Source organism: Callospermophilus lateralis, chromosome Y (assembly GCF_048772815.1).
Source record: "Callospermophilus lateralis isolate mCalLat2 chromosome Y, mCalLat2.hap1, whole genome shotgun sequence".
NCBI lineage: Eukaryota > Metazoa > Chordata > Mammalia > Rodentia > Sciuridae > Callospermophilus > Callospermophilus lateralis.
In genome coordinates this window covers 7,091,917-7,112,176 of record NC_135326.1, presented here as the reverse complement: position 1 = coordinate 7,112,176, position 20,260 = coordinate 7,091,917, and the positions used below count along the sequence as shown (strand labels likewise).

Sequence of the window (20,260 nt, the reverse complement as noted above, 5' to 3'; positions counted from 1 at the left end):
TCACAGGTGTCCTTGAGTTGGGTGAGCCATATCAACGTCATTTTCCTTGCGGGACCCACTTGCAGTATGGATTTCAACAGTGCTGGCATCAGAACCTGGAGAGGAAAAGAGAAGATTCTGATGGCACCTGCATCCTTGAAGGTTTTTCCTCCAGCTGCAGAAAATGCCCTTAGGACTCGGCAGCACACCAAGTGTGCATAAATGAAATGTCTTAGTGTTTGGTCTGGAGGAGGGAAAAAAAAAAAAAGCTATGGTACAGTTCATCTTCATTTCATCAAATCATTCCCAATGATGAATCAAATCCTGCAGAATCATCTAGTGCAGTTGATAATTAATTGCTACCTGAGTGCTACAGGAAACTGCCTACAGTCAACCTTAAGAAAATTCTGGTACCCAGGGGTGGTGGTGCACGCCTGTAATCCCAGCAGCTTGGGAGGCTGAGGCAGGAGGACTGCAAGTTCAAAGCCAGTGTCAACCAAAGCAAGACCCTAAGCAAACAAAGTTTGACCAGGCATGGACTGTTGCATACTGGGTCCTGATGGCTATTTCTGTTCCCACCATCAAAAGAAAGGAAGCTTCCCATTGGTGGAGGGAGGTGCTGAGGGAGGAGAGCTGCTCACTGAATCCACGTGGAATCTTTGCCCCTCCCCTCCCCAACAATTCAAAGGTCTGTTTCATCATTCCACTAGCACACCTTCCACATTTGTGGTGGGAGGACCCCTTGCCACAAATGGCACCATTATTCTTTCATCCCATACATACTCCAGGAGTGTCTGCTTCCATACTGATGTGGAAGATGCAATGTGTGACCTCCTCAACTCTATGTGGCAAGTGAGTGCCCTTAATGAAAGCCTTCAGACCCCCCATCAATGGGCCTTGCTTATCTCTGCAGCCTCCTCTTGGATCTCTCTCTCCTCACCCACAAATGAATGCAGGCACACTGCATTCATTCATTAATTCTCTCTCCCTCCCTCCTCCCCCGCTCCCAGCTTGCTCCTGCCCCAGTGTCTTTGCATATCTCTCCCTCCCTGCCCCTCCCTCCCCCCTCCCCCCCACCCCCCCCACCCCCCCACCTCTCTCTCTCCCCCACCTGCAAATCTCTAGTTTACACTAAATTCAAATCTCGGCTCAAATGTTACCTTTTCCTCAGACACACTTCAGGGTCTGCCTATCCGAAACCACTCTCTGACCCTCTTCCTGCTAGGTCTCTCTTCATAGAATTAATGTTACATACTTATTTGCATTTTTCTCACTCTGTCTTTGACACTAGAATGGAGTGTCTCTGGACAGGAAATTTGAGTTATCACAATGTCCCTAATGTCTTAACACCTGGCACACAGAAGGTGCTCAATAAACACGTTGAGTGGATAAATACAGTCAGGTAAGTGCCAGCATCACTTGGATACAGCATTATGTATGGGAGGATTAGTTCAGACTACTCTGAAGAAAAATGGGATCAAGCAGTTTTAAAAGAAGGCAAGTGTGGGCTGGGGGTTGTGGCTCAGTGGAAGAGTGCTTGCCTGGCATGTGTGAGGCACTGGGTTTGATTCTCAGCACCGCATATAAAGGTATATTGACAACTAAAAATATATTAAAAAATAAAAAGGCAAGTGTGAGTTTCAGCATCCCTCCAATATAAACACATGTAAACCTACTGTGGACTGTGAAGGAAACAGCACTCAGATCTTCTCCCAGGGTTTGATGAAGATGAGTTTAGCAGAATGTAGGTGTGAGAAAGTTGGACCCAGCATGATCTCAAAGGCAAAGGAATTGAAACGGTGGGTGAAAGTAGTGACATGGCAGAGCTACATCTATGGGCAAATCCTAAGGGGGGTCTGGTTTGCCCACAGAGTTGATGAGAGTAGACCTTCTGTTGGACTGAGTTACCAAGAACCAGCTGGGAAGACTTCGGAAAGACACACGTGGTACCAGAAGAGTATTCCCGGTGGAGGGACTGGTGGCACTTGACAAAGAGTTGATTCTTACCAGGGTTGCCCACTTTTTTTTTATGAGGACATCCCAGGCTTCTGAGAACTCGTGTGGGATTGCTGTGGTCCTTTTCAGGAAGACTCAGCTGCGTGTCACATGGTGACTTGTGGTCAAGGTCTAGCTAAGGATAAGCCCTCGTGACCTCACACCCGGGACTGCTGTGGGTTATATGGCTTTGAGGTCGTCTTCGTCTTTCGTTCCTCCCCTGGGGCTTCATGGAGGAAGAATATCTATTCATGACAACCTTCTTGAAGCAAATACTGCTGGCACAGAGCCACCCAAGCCCAGCCCTGTCTGAGTTACGTGGGTGCTTGCAGCTCTGGGTTTGGAAGCAGATCTGGATTTCTCTTCTAGTTTTAAAGATCTTCTCAAAGAAAGAATACCCTGAGAAGTTAGTTAAATGAGAATGTTGATGAATTCTCTATCGGTGCAAAGTCTGTGAACATCTCAAGTCCCTGTAGGAAATACAAGTGATAGTGGCCTCAAGATGCCAAAGGAACAATACCCTGCAAATGGCCCCTTTAATGAGCTTTACAAGTCCAGAAAGTTTCTTGGGAACCTCCCAGCCCCACATAGACTTGTCTTGAATTCCTTAGAAGCATTGAAGCTCTGGACACTGTGGGTGAGCCTTGGAAAAGCATACAAGACCTGGGCCCAGATGCTTCAAGGTGTCAGACTAGACCTGACCTATCCAAGAGAGCCCAAGGCTCTGGGGTGGGTTCTCTTGGATGCTCTCCTAGCGATCACAAGCCAGGGACCACCACATGTTACTTTCAGGGGGAAGCGAAGGGAAAGCAGGTTGCTATGCAAGGAAAGCTTCCCTGGTTGCATTGGGAAGTAGCACAATGTCCAGTTCTTGGGCACTCTAAGGCACTACTTGGAGGACAGACCACTGGAAAACTGCAAGGTGCTTCACAACATGACTACACGGGGGAGATGATTGGCCTACAGTGGCTTGAGAAGAAATTTTGCAGGTAACAGAGGAAAAAGGGAAAGTCCATGCTGACATGATGTTTTTTCAGAAGCAGTGAAAAGAAAGGGCCTTGAAGGCAACCTCTGAGTTCTCCAACATCTCCTGTTGGAAGCTTTGCCCACCTTGTATTAGAAAGGGGTTCTCCCTGCTTTCCTACCACCATCAGGGCACCCACCTTCACCACTACAGCTTTCTGAGTTGCCAGAAATAAGCCTCAACCAATCTAAAAGCACCTCACTCCCTCACTTATTGCTATTGTCCTTTGAATGAATCAATGGACTCCTCTTAAACTGTGAAAGAAAGAGGTGGAAGCGGAAAGGAGAGGGATTTTGGCGTGTGCTCTCTTGAAAGTAGTAGCCTGAGAATATTCATTTAGTTTTGGAAAGCTTTTTAACTTTTTAAAAATTCCATGTATCAGCAGGCCTTTGTTGTAATACATTATTTAAAATCCACATACACATGTAGGAAAGGTTAAATGACATCCATTTGGGCTCTTAGGTTTTCTCAAAACAGTGGAAAATAATTGTGGGAGAAAATGGAGGGACAGTTATGTTGAGAAAGATGGAAATTGTTAGGGAGAGAAAAGAGGATGAGAAAAAATGAAAAAGTTATGAGAAAAATGAGAATTTCAGGGAAATAGAAATTGTGGCAGAGAGGATGGGATTGTGGCTCAGTGGTAGAGCACTTGCCTAGCACATGTGAGGCCCTGCATTGGACCCTCAGCACCTCATAAAAATAAATAAAAATGTTCAGTTACACCTAAAAATATTAAAAAGAAAAAATGCAAATTTAGGAGAAAAGATTTGAGAAAATGGAATTGGTGGGGAGGAATTGTGGAGAAACAATGGGGGAGGCAAAATATTGTTTAAAAAAACTTCAAGAAACAGAATTATGGGATTGTAGGAGAAATAAGGCACTGGGGGAGAGAACAGAGGATTATGGGGAAAACCAAGGAATCAGGAAGGAGCAAAGGACTCTGGGAGAAAGGTGAGCTGACTTGTGGGAGTACCAAGTGAACAGAGGGTTTTGGGAGAAAGGACTTGCAGTCACTGGAGGATTCTGGGAGGAAGGTGAGAACAGGATTCTGGGAGAAAGGGGTAGAGGATTCTGGTAGAAGCATGGGATTATGGGAGAATCAAGCTACCAGAGGATTCTGGGAGAAAGACTGGCAGTCCTAGCAGAGGATTCTGGGAGGAAGCACAAACAGGATTGTGGGAGAATGAAGGAAACAGGCTTCTGGAACAAGCAAGGGGTTGTGGGAGAAAAAGAGGATTCTGGGAGAAAGAAGGACTTGCAGTCAGGTCAGAGGATTCAGGGAGAAAAGTGAGAATAAGCTTGTAGGAGAGGGGGCTGGAGATGTGGCTCAAGCGGTAGCGCGCTTGCCTGGCATGCGTGCAGCCCGGGGGGTTCGATCCTCAGCACCACATACAAACAAAGATGTTGTGTCCGCCGATAACTGAAAAATAAATATGAAAATGCTCTCTCCCTCCCTCTCTCACTCTCTCTTTAAAAAAAAAAAAAAAAAAGATTGTAGGAGAAGCAAAGAGTTATTGGAGAAGTAAATGAGCAGACAATTCTGGGAGAAGTGTGGGATTATGGGAGAATCAAGCAACCAGAGTAGTCTGGGAGGAAGGACTGGTGGGTTATGGCAGAGGATTTTGAGAGACACAAGGGATTGTGGGAGATTCAAGAGAACAGAATTCTGGGGGAAAGGATGACTTGCCAGTCAGAGCAGAGGATTCTGGGAGGAAGGTGAGAACTAGATTCTGGAAGACATGAGGGATTGTGAGAGATTCAAGAGAACAGAGTGGGGCTGGGGATGTGGCTCAGTGGTAGAGCACTCGCCTTACACATGCAAGATCCTGGGTTCGATTCTCAGCACCACATAAAAATAAAATACAGTGATTGTGTACAACTACAAAAAATAAAAGACTTCCTAATTGCAAAAAAAAAAAGGATTCTTGGAGAAAGAAGGACTTGCTGGTCCCAGCAGAGAATTCTGGGAGGAGGGTGAGAACAAGATTCTGGGACATGCAAGGGGTTCTGGGAGACTCTTTTGTACAGAAGATTGTGGGAGAAAGAAGGACTTGCTGATCTGAGTAGAAGATTTTGGGAGGGGGCACTGAGGTTATAGCTCAGTGGTGGTAGAGCATTCACCTAGCATGTGTGAGGCACTGGGTTTGAGCCTCAGCACCAAATACAAACGAATAAAAACAAATGTGTTGCGTCCATCTACAACTAAAAAAGTTTAAAAAAAAATTCTGGGAGGAAGGCCTGAACAAGATTTGGGAAGACGCAAGGGATTGTGGGAGATTTAAGAGAACAAAGGATTCTGGGAGAAAGAAGGACTTCCGGGTCAGAGCAGAGGATTCTGGGAGGAAAGCGAGAACAGGATTCTGGGAGACACAAAGGATTGTGGGAGATTTGAGAGGACAGAGGATTCTGGGAGAAAGAAGGACCTGCGGCTGTGAACAGAGGACTCTGGGAGGAAGGGGAGAACACGCTTCTGGGAGACACAAGGGATTGTGGGAGATTCTAGAGAACAGAGAATTCTGGGAGAAAGAAGGACATCCGGGTCAGAGCAGAGGATTCTGGGGGAAAGGCGAGAACAGGATTTGAACAGGATTCTGGCAGACGTAAGGGATTGTGGGAGAAAGAAGGACTTGCGGCTCTGAGCAGAGGATTCTGGGAGGAAGGGGAGAACAGAATTTGAACAGGATTCTGGGAGACGCAAGGGATTGTGGGAGATTCAAGAGAACAGAGAATTCTGGGAGAAAGGAGGACATCTGGGTCAGAGTAAAGGATTCTGGAAGGAAGGCGAGAACAGGATTTGAACAGGATTCTGGGAGACACAAGGGATTGTGGGAGAAAGAAGGACTTGCGGCTCTGGGCAGAGGATTCTGGGAGGAAGGGGAGAACAGGATTTGAACAGGATTCTGGGAGATGCAAGGGATTGTGGGAGATTCCAGAGAACAAAGAATTCTGGGAGAAAGAAGGACTTCCAGGTCAGAGGAGAGGATTCTGGGAGGAAGGTAAGAACAGGATTCTGGGAGAAAGAAGGACTTCTGGGTCAGAGCAGAGGATTCTGGGAGGAAGGCAAGAGCAGGATTCTTGAAGATGCAGAGGATTGTGGGAGATTTGAGAGAACAGAACTTTCTGGTCAGAGCAGAGGATTCTGGGAGAAAGGGGAGAACAGGATTCTGGGAGATGCAAGGGATTATGGGAGAATCCATTTTACACAGGATTCTGGGAGATTCTGGTAGGTCAGGACAGAGGGTTCTGGGAGGAAGGTATGAACAGGATTGTGAGAGAAGCAAGGGATTGTGGGAGAATCAAGCCATCAGAGGATTCTGGGAGAAAGAAGGACTCACAGGTCCTAGAGGATTCTGGGAGGAAGGTAAGAATAGGATTGAGCGAGAAATAAAGGGTTGTGGTAGATTTAAGGAAACATAGTTCTGATCAAAGCAAGGAGTTGTGAGAGAAATTGTAGAACAGAGAATTCTGGGAGTAAGAACAACTTATGGGTTAGAGCAGAGGATTATGGGAGAAGCAAAGCTGTTTGAGAAAGAAGGTCTTGAAGGTCAGGGCAGAGGATTCTGGGAGAAGGTGAGAACAGGATGATGGGAGAAGTGAGGGACTGTAGGAGACTCAAGTGAACAGCATTGTTGAGGAAGAGGGGTTGTGAGAGAAATAAGAACAGAAGATGCTGGGAGAAAGAAGGGTTGGTGGTTCATTTCAGAGGATCCTGAGAGGAATGTGAGAACAGGCTTGTGGGAGAATGAGGGAAACAGGATTCCGGGAAAAGCAAGGGGTTGTGGAGAAATAGAGAATAGGGATTGTGGGAGAAAGAAGGTCTTGCAGGTCAGAGCAGAGAATTCTGGGAGAAAGGTGAGTACAGGATTGTGGGAGAAGCAAGGGATTGTAGGAAAAACAAGAAAAAAGGATTCTGGGAGAAACAAGGACGGGTGGTTGGGCTGGGGATGTGGCTCAAGTGGTAGCACGCTCGCCTGGCATGCGTGTGGCCCGGGTTCGATTCTCAGCACCACATACAAACAAAGATGTTGTGTCTGCCAATAACTAAAAAATAAATATTAAAAAATTCTCTCTCTCTCTCTGTCTCCTCTCTCACTCTCTCTTTAAAAAAAAGGAAGGGTGGTTTATGACCGAGAATTCTGGGAGGAAGGTGAGAATAGGATTGTGTGAGAAGTGAGGGATTGTGGGGGAAATAAAAGAACAGAGGATTCTGGGGGAAGAGGCATTGTGGGAGAAATAAGAACAGAGGATTGTGGGAGAAAGGAGGACTGCTGGTTCCTGGCAGAGAATTCTGGGAGGAAGGTGAGACAGGATTGTGGAAGAAGCAAAAGGATCTAGGACAATCATGTGTACAGAGGATTCTGGGAGAAAGAAGGACTTTCAGGTCAGAGGATTCTGGGAGGAAGGTGGAGAACAGGCTTATGGGAAAAGTAACGAGTTGCAGGAGAATTAAGGGAACAGTGGATTCTGGGAGAAGGAAAGGGTTGTGGGACAAATAAAAGAACATAGGATTCTGGGAGAAAGAACTAACTGTGGGTCATAACATAAGATTCTGGGAGAAAGGTGAGAACAGGATACTGGTTGAAGTAAGGAGTTGTGGGAGAAATAATAGAACAGAGAATTCTGGAAGAAAGGACACTTATGGGTTAGAGCAGAAGATGCTGGATGGAAAGTGAAAAAGGATTGTGGGAGAAGCAAAAGGTTGTGGGAACAAGGAGGACTGAGGATCAGGACAGAGGATTCTGGAAGGAAGGTATGAAGAGGAATATGGGAGAATAAAAGGAACAGGATTCTGGCAGAAGTAACAGGTTGTGGGAGAAATAGAAAACAGAGGATTCTGGGAAGAAGAAGGACTTGAAGGTCAGACCAGAGAATTCTGGGAGGAAGGTGAGAACAGGATTATGGGAGAAGCAAAGTGTTGTGGGAGAAATGAGAAAAAAGGATTCTGGGAGAAATGAGGACTGGTGATTTATTACAAGAGGATTCTGGGAGGAAGGTGAGAACAAAATTGTGGGAGAAGCAAAGGGTTCTGGGGGAAATCTAGTTTACAGAGGATTCTGGGAGAAAGAAGGACTAGTGGTTCATGGCAAAGGATTCTGGGAGGAAGGTGCAGGATTATGGGAAAAGCATTGGGTTCTGGGAGAAACAGAACAGAGGATTCTGGGAGAAAGAAGGACTTGTGAGTCAGGGCAGAGGATTCTAGGAGGAAGGTGACATCAGATTTGTGGGAGAAGCAAGGGATTGTGGGAGAGTCAAGAGAACAGGATTCTTGGAGAAATAAGAACAGATAATTCTGGGAGAAAGGAGGACTGGTGGGTCAGGTCAGAGGATTCTGAGAGGAAGGTGAGAACAGGATTGTGGGAGCATTGTGGGAGAAATAAGAGAACAGATAATTCTGGGAAAAAGGAGAACTTGCGGGCCAGGGCAGAGGATTCTGGGAGAAAGACGAGAACACAATAGTGGGAGAAGCAAGGGATTGTGGGAGATCAAGGGAACAAAGAATTCCAGGAGAAACAAGGGAGGGGTCATGGGATAATGAAGACACACAGGATTCTGGGAGAAGGTACTGTGGTTCAGGGCAAATGATTGCTCAATTTCTTTCTCACACAGAGGAAGCAGATTCTTGGAGAAAAGAAACATCAGATGATTATGAACTAGAGCAGAGACTGTGGGAGAAATTAGGAGAGATCAGAGGATTGTGACGGAAGCAAAGGACTGTGGAACAGAACAAAGGATTGTGGGAAAGATGGGCACTTTGGGTATAACAGAATTATGGAAGAAACTAAGAATTGTGGGAGATAACGGGATTGTGGAGAAGCAAGGAATTGTGGGACAGAACTAAAGATTGTAGGTCAAGCCAGGTTGTGGGAGAAGCAAGGAATTGTGGGACAGGACAGAGGACTGTGGGAAAGACGTGAATGTAGGGGCAACAATGAATTGGGTGAGATATGGGGTATCATGGAAAGACAGGATTGTTACAAGTTGAGATGGATGGATGCAAATGCCAAAAAGTCCCATGAGACGGCATAGTCCCTGGGAAATATATTTGAATGACACTGGAAGTTCCTCCACCAACAGAGAAGTAAAGCACATTCTCAGATGACAGACTAGTGACTACCAGAGACATACTGTCCAGGGAAGCGTTAGAAGAACTCTTAAAATTGTCCCCAATGGGCTGATGACTGCCCAAAGTCACACAGAAATCATTTCCAATGTGCTTAAGTGTCCTAAACAGCAAAACTTTGAAATGATTTAATTTCTGAAAGGGGAAAAAAATTATTTTGGAAGTTTTTTTTTGTTTTTGAGCAACATATGCAAATTTTCTGAGGGTTACCACACAAAATGGTGGGGACTGTGCCTTAGGGACAATTTGGGTTTTTTTAAATATCAAATGGGGGGCTGGGGTTGTGGCTCAGTGGTAGAGTGCTCACTTTGTACCTGTGAAGCACTGGGTTTGCTCCTCAGCACCACATAAAAATAAATAAATAAACATATTGTATCCATCTACAACTAAAAATCTATTTAAAATAAATATCAAATAGTTTTTCTTAGGGACAAATTTAATTTTAATATTTCAAGGGTGACTAAATGTACACTTAAGAGCCTTAGTGCACCTTCATATCACCTCCACTGCATACTTCTGCAGGAGATGTTGTTGATTTTACAAACTTCTGTGTTTCCAAAAACTGACTTAACAGGCATTAGCTAACAATACATCACCCGGTGTCTAAAATGACAACTGCCTCTTTTTTGCGGGGGATGCTGGTGGACAGGACTGGGGATGCAACCCTGGCCTCTTATGTGGTAGGCAAGCAGTCTACTACTGAGCTACATCCCTAGCCTGACAGCTGCCATTTTAAGAGAAATTCTTTCCAAAATTAAAAATACAATCAGTATTGTATTTTGTCTTTTTCAAAAGGCTTTCCCTACTTGCTTTCTTATTCCACCCAGTTCTTTCAAACAAGTATTTACATGGATTAGTCTGTTACTAGGATAGAATTTTTATTTTTAAAAGCTTGTTTAATTTACCCAGTACACTGTGAGATAATTAAGAGCAAAGTCTATAACCTGTGGCACCTAATTCAGAGCCTGATGGAATCCTTGGCAGTCAGCCAAAGTTGTTTAAAACACAGACTGGGTAGATCCATATGATGGATGGAATATTATTCAGCCAAAGAAAGAACAACATACTGATACACGTGTGCCACATGGATGAACCTTGAAAACTTTGCTAATTAGAAGAAATCAGACACAAAGGACAGATCTATGTGAAATGTCCAGAAGAGGCAAATGCATAGGGACAGAAGATTACTGGTTGCCATGGCTGGGAAAGGGGAATGGGAATTAACTGTTAAGGGCCTTGGGGTTTCTTTTTGAGGTTATAAAAAATAATCCAGATTTAGTGGCAGTGGTTACCCATCATTGTAAACATATCAGAAACCACTAAAGAGTACACTTTAAAAGAATGAATTTTATGTTATATAGGTTATATCTCAACCTTGTGTGTGCATCATGCTGGACTTGAACCCAGGTCCTCTGGCATGCTAGGGAAGCTCTTGCATCTTCTCAGTTCTCTCTGTGTGTGTGTGTGTGTGTGTGTGTGTGTGTATGTGCTGGGGACTGAACCCAGGGCCTTGTGCATACAAGGCAAGCACTCTACCAACTGAGCTACATCCCCAGCCCAAATCTCAGTTCTCTTAAAAAGAAAAGGAAGAGGGGGAAATCAGCATTTTTTTACAGATGAAAAGATAAGAGATCTCTAACTTTCCATGTGAAAGGAAGATACCATTGTGAAATGTCCAACTTCTCTAGTGGGAGCACTATGCAAACTCAAAGTTTGTTGTTGTTTTTTTTTTTCAGATGTCTCCTTCTTCTATTTGTTTTTCAAGATATAAACTGATGAAACAAATAGAGTTCAAATTTCAAAGAAAAGCTCCTTTTTGGAAATGAAATGTGAAGGATGACACTATGTCAAAGTGAAGAGAAGGGCTGGGGGTGCAGCTCAGTTACAAAGTGCTTGCCTAGTAGGCATGCATGAGGCCCTGGCTTCCATCCCCAGCACCAGGGAAAAAAATAATTTTTTTTTTAAATAAAAGGAGAAGGTAAGGCAATCCAGGAATTACTGCCTTGTTTATTTTTCTGTTGGCTGTTCATTTGCGTTGTGTAAAACTTCCATATAAAAATTTCTAAGTTGTGAGCACAGACCTAGGCAACAGCTTTCTCAAAAGAATGAATATGATTGATGCTGTTTGCCCATGGTGATTGGAGTGCCCCAGGGCAGACTGGGATATAGTTTTTATTGTTATTTCTTTTAAGTGTTTTATTTGACTGTCAAAGATTGACTCAGCCACCTTAATCCACCAGAAAGGGAAAACCAACAAAGCCAAGTAGTTCCAGATGGCAATTTTGGGCTCATAACTCAGGTGGTATCGGTAATAGCATGCTAACAGCAATTCCAACTGGTGGGTCTGTCATCCTTAATGCACTGTGTTTACTAGATAGAAAATCCAGAGGTTGGGGGAATGGCTCCAGGATAAAGGCTTGCCTAGCCTAGCATCCATGAGCCCTGGATTCCATGCTCAGCTCCACAAACAAAGAACAGTCTGTAAACACAAAGTACATCTGTCATAACTATTGCCTGAAGTATTTCTGTTTCTCTTCAAGGATCCCAATTATGACCAATTCTGTCTCATGGAATCAATCCATCAATTCATCACCATGTTTCTTTAACCCATCTTGTCACCTAAAAATGAAACTTTCTTCAAAATATTTAAATAGTAGGAATGGAAAAGAAAACAGAGCTCTTGTAGCCATTTCCAGATATCTTTCTTCAAAGTTTTCTGACTTCAAAATTCAACATTATACTTTGGTATAAAAAAGTAGCTTGGACAGCGTATTGTTTCTCTTTGGTCTCCTGTGTGTGAGTGTGTGCGTGTATGTTTGTGTGCACGCACTGATTCATGTTGGGTAGAGGAAAGTTTTAGATTCACACTTTCAAAAAGCCTGATTTTACTTAGACATTACAAATCATTAGTTAAAACTCCAAGGCTTGGGCTGGGGATATGGCTCAAGTGGTAGTGCGCTCGCCTGGCATGCGTGCAGCCCGGGTTTGATCCTCAGCACCACATACAAACAGAGATGTGTCCACCGAAAAACTAAAAAATAAATATTAAAAATTCTCTCTCTCTCTCTCTCAAATAAATAAATAAATAAATAAATAAGTCTCCATGGCTTTCAGTGTATGATTTCCAAACTTATTTCCTTAACCCAAATATCTTTTTTTTCCCCCACTAAAACAAAGCATAACAAGGAAACTGTAAGAGGTATATGTTAGCAAAAATGTACTTCTTTAGTCATAATTTGAATTTTATGAAAAATAAACGTTGGTAATCAATTAGAATTATAAGGACACCTCAGTTAATTCAAAACTTTAAAACTGAAATCTGAGCTGAAAGTTACCATCATGTACCAACTTGAACAATTAACACTTTCTTTGCTTTGACTTGATGGTGTCACATCTAACTTCAATGGCCATATTGCTGACGTGCAGTAGCCTTTAAGTAATTCTCCTCTGCCATCCCTGTACGGTGATCCCTTAAAGATGACAGGAGAAAGTTATTCTGAGCTCCACATTCAAATCAGTTCAGTTACTAGGTTAACTCAAGTTAATATGTGGGCAGGCTAGTATTTGCTAGTCAACACATTTGAAGTATTCAATTTAATCACAGATTCTACTGTGAGTTTTGGAATGGAATTTGAATCATTTATTAGATGCCTGAAGCATCACATCAGGGTTCCACAAAGCACAGTTTGACAATCACAGTGCTATGTGAACAGAATAAATTGGAAAAGCTGGTACTGGTTCTTTGGCTTTTTGCCCTACATGCCCCAGTGAGCTGGACAGAGAAGTGTACCTGTAATCTAAAGAGCTCGTGTCATAGCATTCATCACCTCACAGCGAAAGTATCAAAGGGTTTAAAGTGACAATTTATCACTATTCAAAATGCCATTCAGCCCAATTGGGAACCAGTTATAATAAACACAGGCTACAGGGCTTAATAATTAAAGGAAAGGTATCATTCAAATCTTAAAAGGATGGGGGGCTGACAAAATGGAAGAGTCATCATGGACTATTGTAATTTGCCCTCTGCTCCTCAGTGTTTGATAAAGGATTGGCCACGGAGCTCTGGTGTGCCACACCACTCCTGCCCTGGCCTGTGGAGCGTAAGTTACCTTCTGACAGCATGCTGAGGGCCTCATCAGAAGTGTGTCCCCCGACTGGAGCCACCTTCCTGCAAGTGAGGTTTTCAGGGCGCACGCAAGAGCCCACCACCTCGGCTGCCGAAGTCGTCATGGATTCCCACTGGATCACCATCTTGGGAGACTGGAGACCCATGCAGCATCCTGTCCAGCCATAGAAGGCCAGAGACAAGAGGAAGCCCTGGGCGGGATTCAGTATCCCCTGGGAGAAAAGGCAAAAAGATGCAGCAGTCAGTGAAGCAGGACAGGAAGTAGAGCCTTCAGTTGCCACATAGTGCCAGGCTCCACTCAGGACGCCCACTGGGCTGCCCTCACTCAGAACAAATGGGTTGTTTGGTTTGGGGCAAGACTAAGATTGGCCATAGTAGGTTCTGTATCTCCAAGGGCTTCCTGAAAATAGAGGAAGTGGGGAGAGTGCGAGGGAGAGAAGAGAAAGGATGGGTGGGGGCCAGAGAAAGAGAAGGGGAGGACGAAGAGGACCAGGAGGAGAGGAGAGGAAGGGGAAGGAAAGGGGGGGAGAGGAAATGCAAGCAAGGAAGGTGATAGAACCAGCCATCTTGGACCTCTGCTTCCCTGTGGCTTTCCACCTGGTGCTGCCAGGTCAGAATTTGATTCAGTCAAGGTTCTTGGGGTAACATTATGCCATAGAGCTAGCCAGAGGAGCCATGTGAAGCTCTCAGCCAAAACACACAGATCAAGAGGGCTCATGTGGGCTTATGAAAGTCATCTCAAGTGACATTTTTCCAAATTCAGAACAACATAAATAACAATTTTGCATGGCTCAGAGCATACCTCCCTGCCAACAGCTCCTAATACACATGAAATGTGATGAAAATACCGGGGGAGGGGGTGCCAGTATTTTTATACATGTTTTTATGTAATAATAATTAATCTCAATTTTATTTTCAGGCTACATTTTCCAGTTAATACAGAGACTTCATAATCATCCTTTTTAACTTCTGGGTCACATTCAACAAGACGAAAGCCAAGGGCTGGGATATAGCTTGGTGGTAGAGTGTATACTGATCAGATACCAGGCCCTGAGTTTAATCCCTGGCACCCCAATTTTAATAAAAAGGAAAAAGAAAAAAACAAAATATGAAAGACCATAATTTACTTTGACATTTGGGTTTCCAATAATGCTTTAGAATTTTATATAATGCTGAGCCAGGCATGGTGACATGTGCCTATTATTCCAGCTACTAGGGAGGCTGAGGCAGGAGGATCACAAGTTTGAAATCAGCCTGGAAAACTTAGCAAGACCCTGTCTCAAAATTTGAAAAACAGAAAGGACTGTGGATGTGGCTCAGTGGTACAGTGCTTGCCTAGCATGCACTCTGTAATTGATCCCCAGGATTAACAACAACAACAAAAAAGATGATAAAAGTGCTCTACTACTGAGTTAAACCCCTGACTCTCTATCTTTTTAATGATAATCACTACGATGAATGAAACTTTCTCAGAAGTTCACTAAGCCAAATGTAGGTAGTCCAAGAACCTACTTGCCTTGTTGTATATTTATATAATTAAACATCATACTTCTGAATGTTCTTTTTTCCTTCCAATTTTTTTTTCAAGAAGAAACTTAAATCTAGATTAGCTTACCATAATAAACCACGTGGTCTTGGCTGCATCTCTGACACGTTTCAAAGAGCCTGCATTGATATCTGGTTGCATTTCAAGGTAGAATAAAAGGCTTTCATTGATTATATTGGACAGCCAACTGTTAAAAAGACAATGGCCCACAGGTGAAGAGAACATGCCACAAAAATTCATTTTAAACGCTAAGGGTCAGGGACTGATCTTTGCCTCACTGTGTATGTCCCAATTCTAGGTAGAGAGCTGATCACTTCCACAGCAAGCAACTGAACCAGCACACCAAGAAGTTATTTAAGGAAATGTAATTCCTTCTCTCAGTCTAACACAAATCCTTCCCATGTTAACACTCAACACCACATCAACATGTAAGGTATCAAATAACCCAGAATTCAGTCTTGGTTTGAGGAGCAACCTGAAGGTTTTAAGATGAAGAATTTACTTTGACATTTCACACTGAAATTTTTAAATGTTACTCTTGGGGGTCAGTGAAGTCTGAAACAGTGATCTAAGTGTATTTTTTACTGGGAGGTAATTTCTGCCTCTCCTAGGAGCATGTCCAAACAAATCCTTTCATATCAGGTAGATTATTAACACCACAAGGCTTGCTCTGACTGAGAAAGTATTTATTCACCACATTACAGGGTGTTACCATTCCAATTTTTTTTTTTTTTTTTTTTTTTTTTGTGGTGCTGGGGATTGAACCCAGAGCCTTGTGCATGCAAGGCTCCATTTTTTTTTTTTTTTTTTTTGCATTGGTTATAAGTCTATTTTCAAAGCATCCGTCTGAAACATTTGGGTAGGATACCAGACATGGAGACTCTCAGCAAAAGAAATTTGCTAAGCCTTTCTATCCAGCTTTGACTGAGCTGAATCTTTACACTGGAGATGTGTCATCACCCCTCTATCGCACACAGGAATTCTGGTGTCAAAAACAAGGCCAATGGGTGCAATTAAAAAGCATGGGGCTGGAGATACAGCTCAGTTGGTAGAATGCTTGCCTCACACGCACATGGCCCAGGATTAAATCCCTAGCACCACAAACAAACAAACAAACAAACATGACCACCTCCCTCATTTTGGTTAATCCCAGAATCCCAGCAAGGGGTTACGCATAGTTGTTTCAAAATTAAACTCGGAACCTCTTATTCTTGGGGCTTTATGCCTAAATCAAGTAAATATTTTCAGTTTTTGCCACAAATTCAGAATTCCAGACTTGCTCAGAGATGTCCCTTCCAGATGCTTCCCTTAAGAACTCACAGGTCACACATGGAAGAGAAAAATGGCAAATGGTTTGTAAATCCCATCCCACTGGCAATTAAAAAAAATAATAATAATAGTTACCAAGCGATTAAAACCAGCATTATTTTGAAAAACCGGATCTTGATCACAGCTCCCATTCGCCTCTCGTTCTCTGTGTAAATGCCCTGTCTTCCTTTCAGTAAAGAGGCCACTGTGAAGAGCACAGGGGAATGACATACTTACTGTGTTCATCATTCATATTTATTTCATAACAGAGAAGGGCATCAAAGCAGGTGTGAGCCCATAAGCAAGGCCAGAAGATCTAAAGCGAAGCAAGTTATTGACGTCACCCTCCCAGCTTCCCATGTGAAATCCTTATAAGATCCAAGGAATATGAATTTCAAATAACTTGAGATTCACTGTATGCCCATTCCCTTTAGTCAGCTTCCTCTGATGTTAACATCAAACACAACACAGGATACTTGTCACAACTAAGAAAATAACACTGATACATTAGGAACTAAACTTCCAATTTTATTGGATTTCACTAGTTCAGGTATTTTTTTTCTTTTTTATAAAATAAGGCACTTATTATTTTAAAATGTTGAAAATTTAACATTTCTTCTTAGAAACAGGTTAGAATACCTACAAAAAAGTTTGGAGAATAATTAAATAGAGCTGGGTGCAGAGGCACACCCTGAAATCCCAGAGACTCAAGAGGCTGAGGCACGAGGATTGCAAGTGTGAGGCTAGGCTCAGCAACTTACTGAGGCACTAAGCAATTTAGTAAGAGTCTGCCTCAAAAAAAATATAAAAATAAAAAGGACTGGAGATGTGGTTCAGTGACTAAATGCTTCTGGATTCAATCCCTAGTGCAAAGTGTGTGTGTGTGTGTGTGTGTGTGTATTTTTTTAATTAATGGCTGAAGGTTTAGCTTAGGGGTAGAATACTTGCCTAGCATGTGCTAGGCCCTGGGTTCAGTCCGTAGCACCACTGAAAAAAAAAAAAGAATGGTCAGTGGTCCCTCCCACAAAGACAACCACTGCTACCACTGCCATATATTTCGTTTTTGTTCTTATTTTGCAGGACTGATAAGTGAACCCAGGGTCTCATGCATCCTAGGTAAGCACTCTACTTCTGGGCTTCCACCTGTAACCCCCACAGTGTATTTCTTTTCAATGTTTTTTAAGTCATTTTTTTTGTGTTCCATATAAGCATGTCATTATACAATTTTGAAAAAATAAATTCTCTTATTTAATGCACTATATTTAAATGCCCATAGGAAAAGACTCTTCCACAGAATAACTAAAAGACGTTATTAAAAAGTGCTATAATCAGGAGCTTCCCCCTTTCGTTAAGGTGGACTTCCTCACTCCAACTCTGCCCTTGAGAGATCCAAGGCAGCCTGAGTAGGTGGGAACTCTCTCCAGGTCACGCTTTCTTGAGGAGACAACAGGGCCGGAACGCAGGTTCCCAGTCCTGGCCCAGAGTCTCTCTGCTGACTCGCTAGGCTCCGCTTATCTAGTTTTTACCATCCCAAATGACTCATTTCCTGTGCTCCACTTCCTGTTTCCTGCCTGTCTGAGAACTGGCATAGGCCAAGTGCATTATGGGAGTGTCTGGACTAGGCCAAGTGCATTATGGGAGTGTCTGGACTAGGCCAAGTGCATTATGGGAGTGTCTGGACTAGGCCAAGTGCATTATGGGAGTGTCTGGACTAGGCCAAGTGCATTATGGGAGTGTCTGGACTAGGCCAAGTGCATTATGGGAGTGTCTGGACTAGGCCAAGTGCATTATGGGAGTGTCTGAACTAGGCCAAGTGCATTATGGGAGTGTCTAGACCTCTCTGTCCATACCTCATCCCTTCCCGGATCCGCTTCACTCTCCTGCTCCTGCCTCATCTCTGCAGTTTTCCAAGGCCACCTTCAGAGCCTACACGCGTGCCAAGGGCAGACCCAGGATAAGCTTCACACAAAAGTGAAAAATCAGCTAGTCCTGGCCTTAAGCTAACAAACACTGGCAAACATGTAGTGCTCAACTAAGTATGCTTTCTGCTCAGTTTTACTTACTAAACCTGTTCACTGTCTCCAACTGATTCTGCTTATGTCTCTGGAGGATGATGAGTGAGGTCCATTGTCCTGGATCATTCCAGAAGGACAACATGTTATCATCTCAGCCCAAGAGATGCAGCTATACCCCATGGCCTTGCACCCAGAGAACTTCCCTGCTACTTACCTGCTGTCACTGTCTTTTGGAACAAGACAGGGTTAGCTACCAGAACTAGCAGTAGTGGCAGGTACGTGGTGATATAGTGTGGGATGGCATGGTCAAGGCCTCTCTCACACCTGAGGGAGGAACAGCAAATCATTCTTCTTGAAAGAAAAGCTTTGGCTGAAATATGCCCACTTATCTGCAGGCTGAGATAAGAGGATAAGAACAAAAAAAGAAATGCATAAATCTGCCCAGACTCTAAAAGAAATCAGACTCATTTCTCATGTCCAAGAAGAAGCAATAAATTTCAGGAGACTCTGGAGATTGTTCATGTTTCTGTCCTATAAATAGGAGAGCCTCTGAAGCTTTCCAATGGGGGCAGCTTTTAAAGATCACTACTGGCCCAGGCATGGTGACGCATGCCTGTAATCCCAGCAACTCAAGAGGCTGGGGCTGGGGGATTGCAAGCTTAAGGCTGGCCTCAGCAACTTTGTGAGAACCTAAGCAACTTATGGAGACCCTGTCTCAAAACAAAAAAAAAAATAAAAAGGGGTGGGGATGTGGTTAAGTGCCCTTGGGTTGGATACACAGTACAAAAACAAACAAACAAAAAACCCTACTGGAAGAGGTAAGAAAGGAAAAGAAATCTGGGATGGTAGATGATTCTTTGCACTAGGTCTCTTCAAAGGGAAACACACACAATTTAGAGACAAAAGCACTAATTAGCTAGTTAGGTTTTGAGTACTTACTACATAACCTCAGCCAATAATATGAAAAAAAATCCAGTCCTTGTCCTTGATCTATTCAAATGTATGACCTTCATATGTCAAAGGAAATTCCTTCTCACATAACAAGTAACAACCAACTCTTCAGTGGTTCTTTTCATGGAAAAGGACTAGGATTTCTACTGATGAACCATAGGCATCATGAGTCACCATAGGACACGGGGGTAAGAGGAGGTGGTGAAAGCCATTGATATGTTACCAACAGGGACCATCAGCTAAGATACACAGAAAGTCAATGAGAGAAAAATGGCACAGAGGAAATGATAAATGAAGAAAGGGGACAGAGGATGCCTGAGGCCCAATCAGAGAGAGGCAGAAGTGTCCCTGTGGCCATGGAAGTTACCATCATAAAAATGAAAATGCTCTTAATACTTAACATTAATATTTGTGTGGTGGTCAAACATCTTACCAGGCTCCACATGGTCTGGACAGACTCTAGGGAAGTATGGGAAGCAGGGGAGGAGTGGGAGTGGCAGATTCCACTGCAAAGATGGAAATCAGATGGCCAATGAGAGAGTGAGGATGTGGCTACAAGAATGCCAAGAGGTCTGCACTGCAGGATGTGAAGATTAAGAGATGATGATCTCTTAATGATGATTAAGGTGTCACACACCTGTGATCCCAGCCACTTGGGAGGCTGAGGCAGGAGGATTGCAAGTTCAAGGCTAGCCTCAGCAACATAGCAAGATCTTGCCTCAAAATTTAAAAAATGAAAAAAGACTGGGGGTATAGCTCAGTGGTAAAGCATTCCTGGGTTCTATCCCGGGTACTCCCCGCAGCCCCCTAAAAAAGAAGAGAGATAGCCAATTACAGATTAAGACACTTAGATCAGGGGGCCTCCTGGAGCCCATAGGAGCACCTCAGGGCTCCCTGTGAGCCAGTCCTGCAGCAATGGTGCCCTCAGGCTCCAAGGCAATTTTTCTAGAAGTCACCAGGGTCCCACAGGTGAGGGCAAGTAAAAGAAACTCCCTTTCCTATTAAGATCCTTCTGTTAGAACAGCTGTAACACTGTGTCTGTCCTTTTGAAGTTCCCCGTGAAAAGTGACCATACCAGGCTTCCACACATTCTGGACAGACTCTAGGGGAGTCAGGAAGCAGGAGAGAGCTAGCTAGCTCTCTGTCAATATCCACAGTTGACAAGGCAACACCAATTTGAGATGTCTGAGTAGCT

At 43.6% G+C, this 20,260-nt stretch overlaps 1 pseudogene; it reads right to left on the bottom strand.

Annotated features, from left to right (window-relative positions):
• Positions 1-20,260, bottom strand: part of LOC143639720 (G-protein coupled receptor 143-like) — a 37,178-nt pseudogene continuing 16,918 nt past the window's right edge.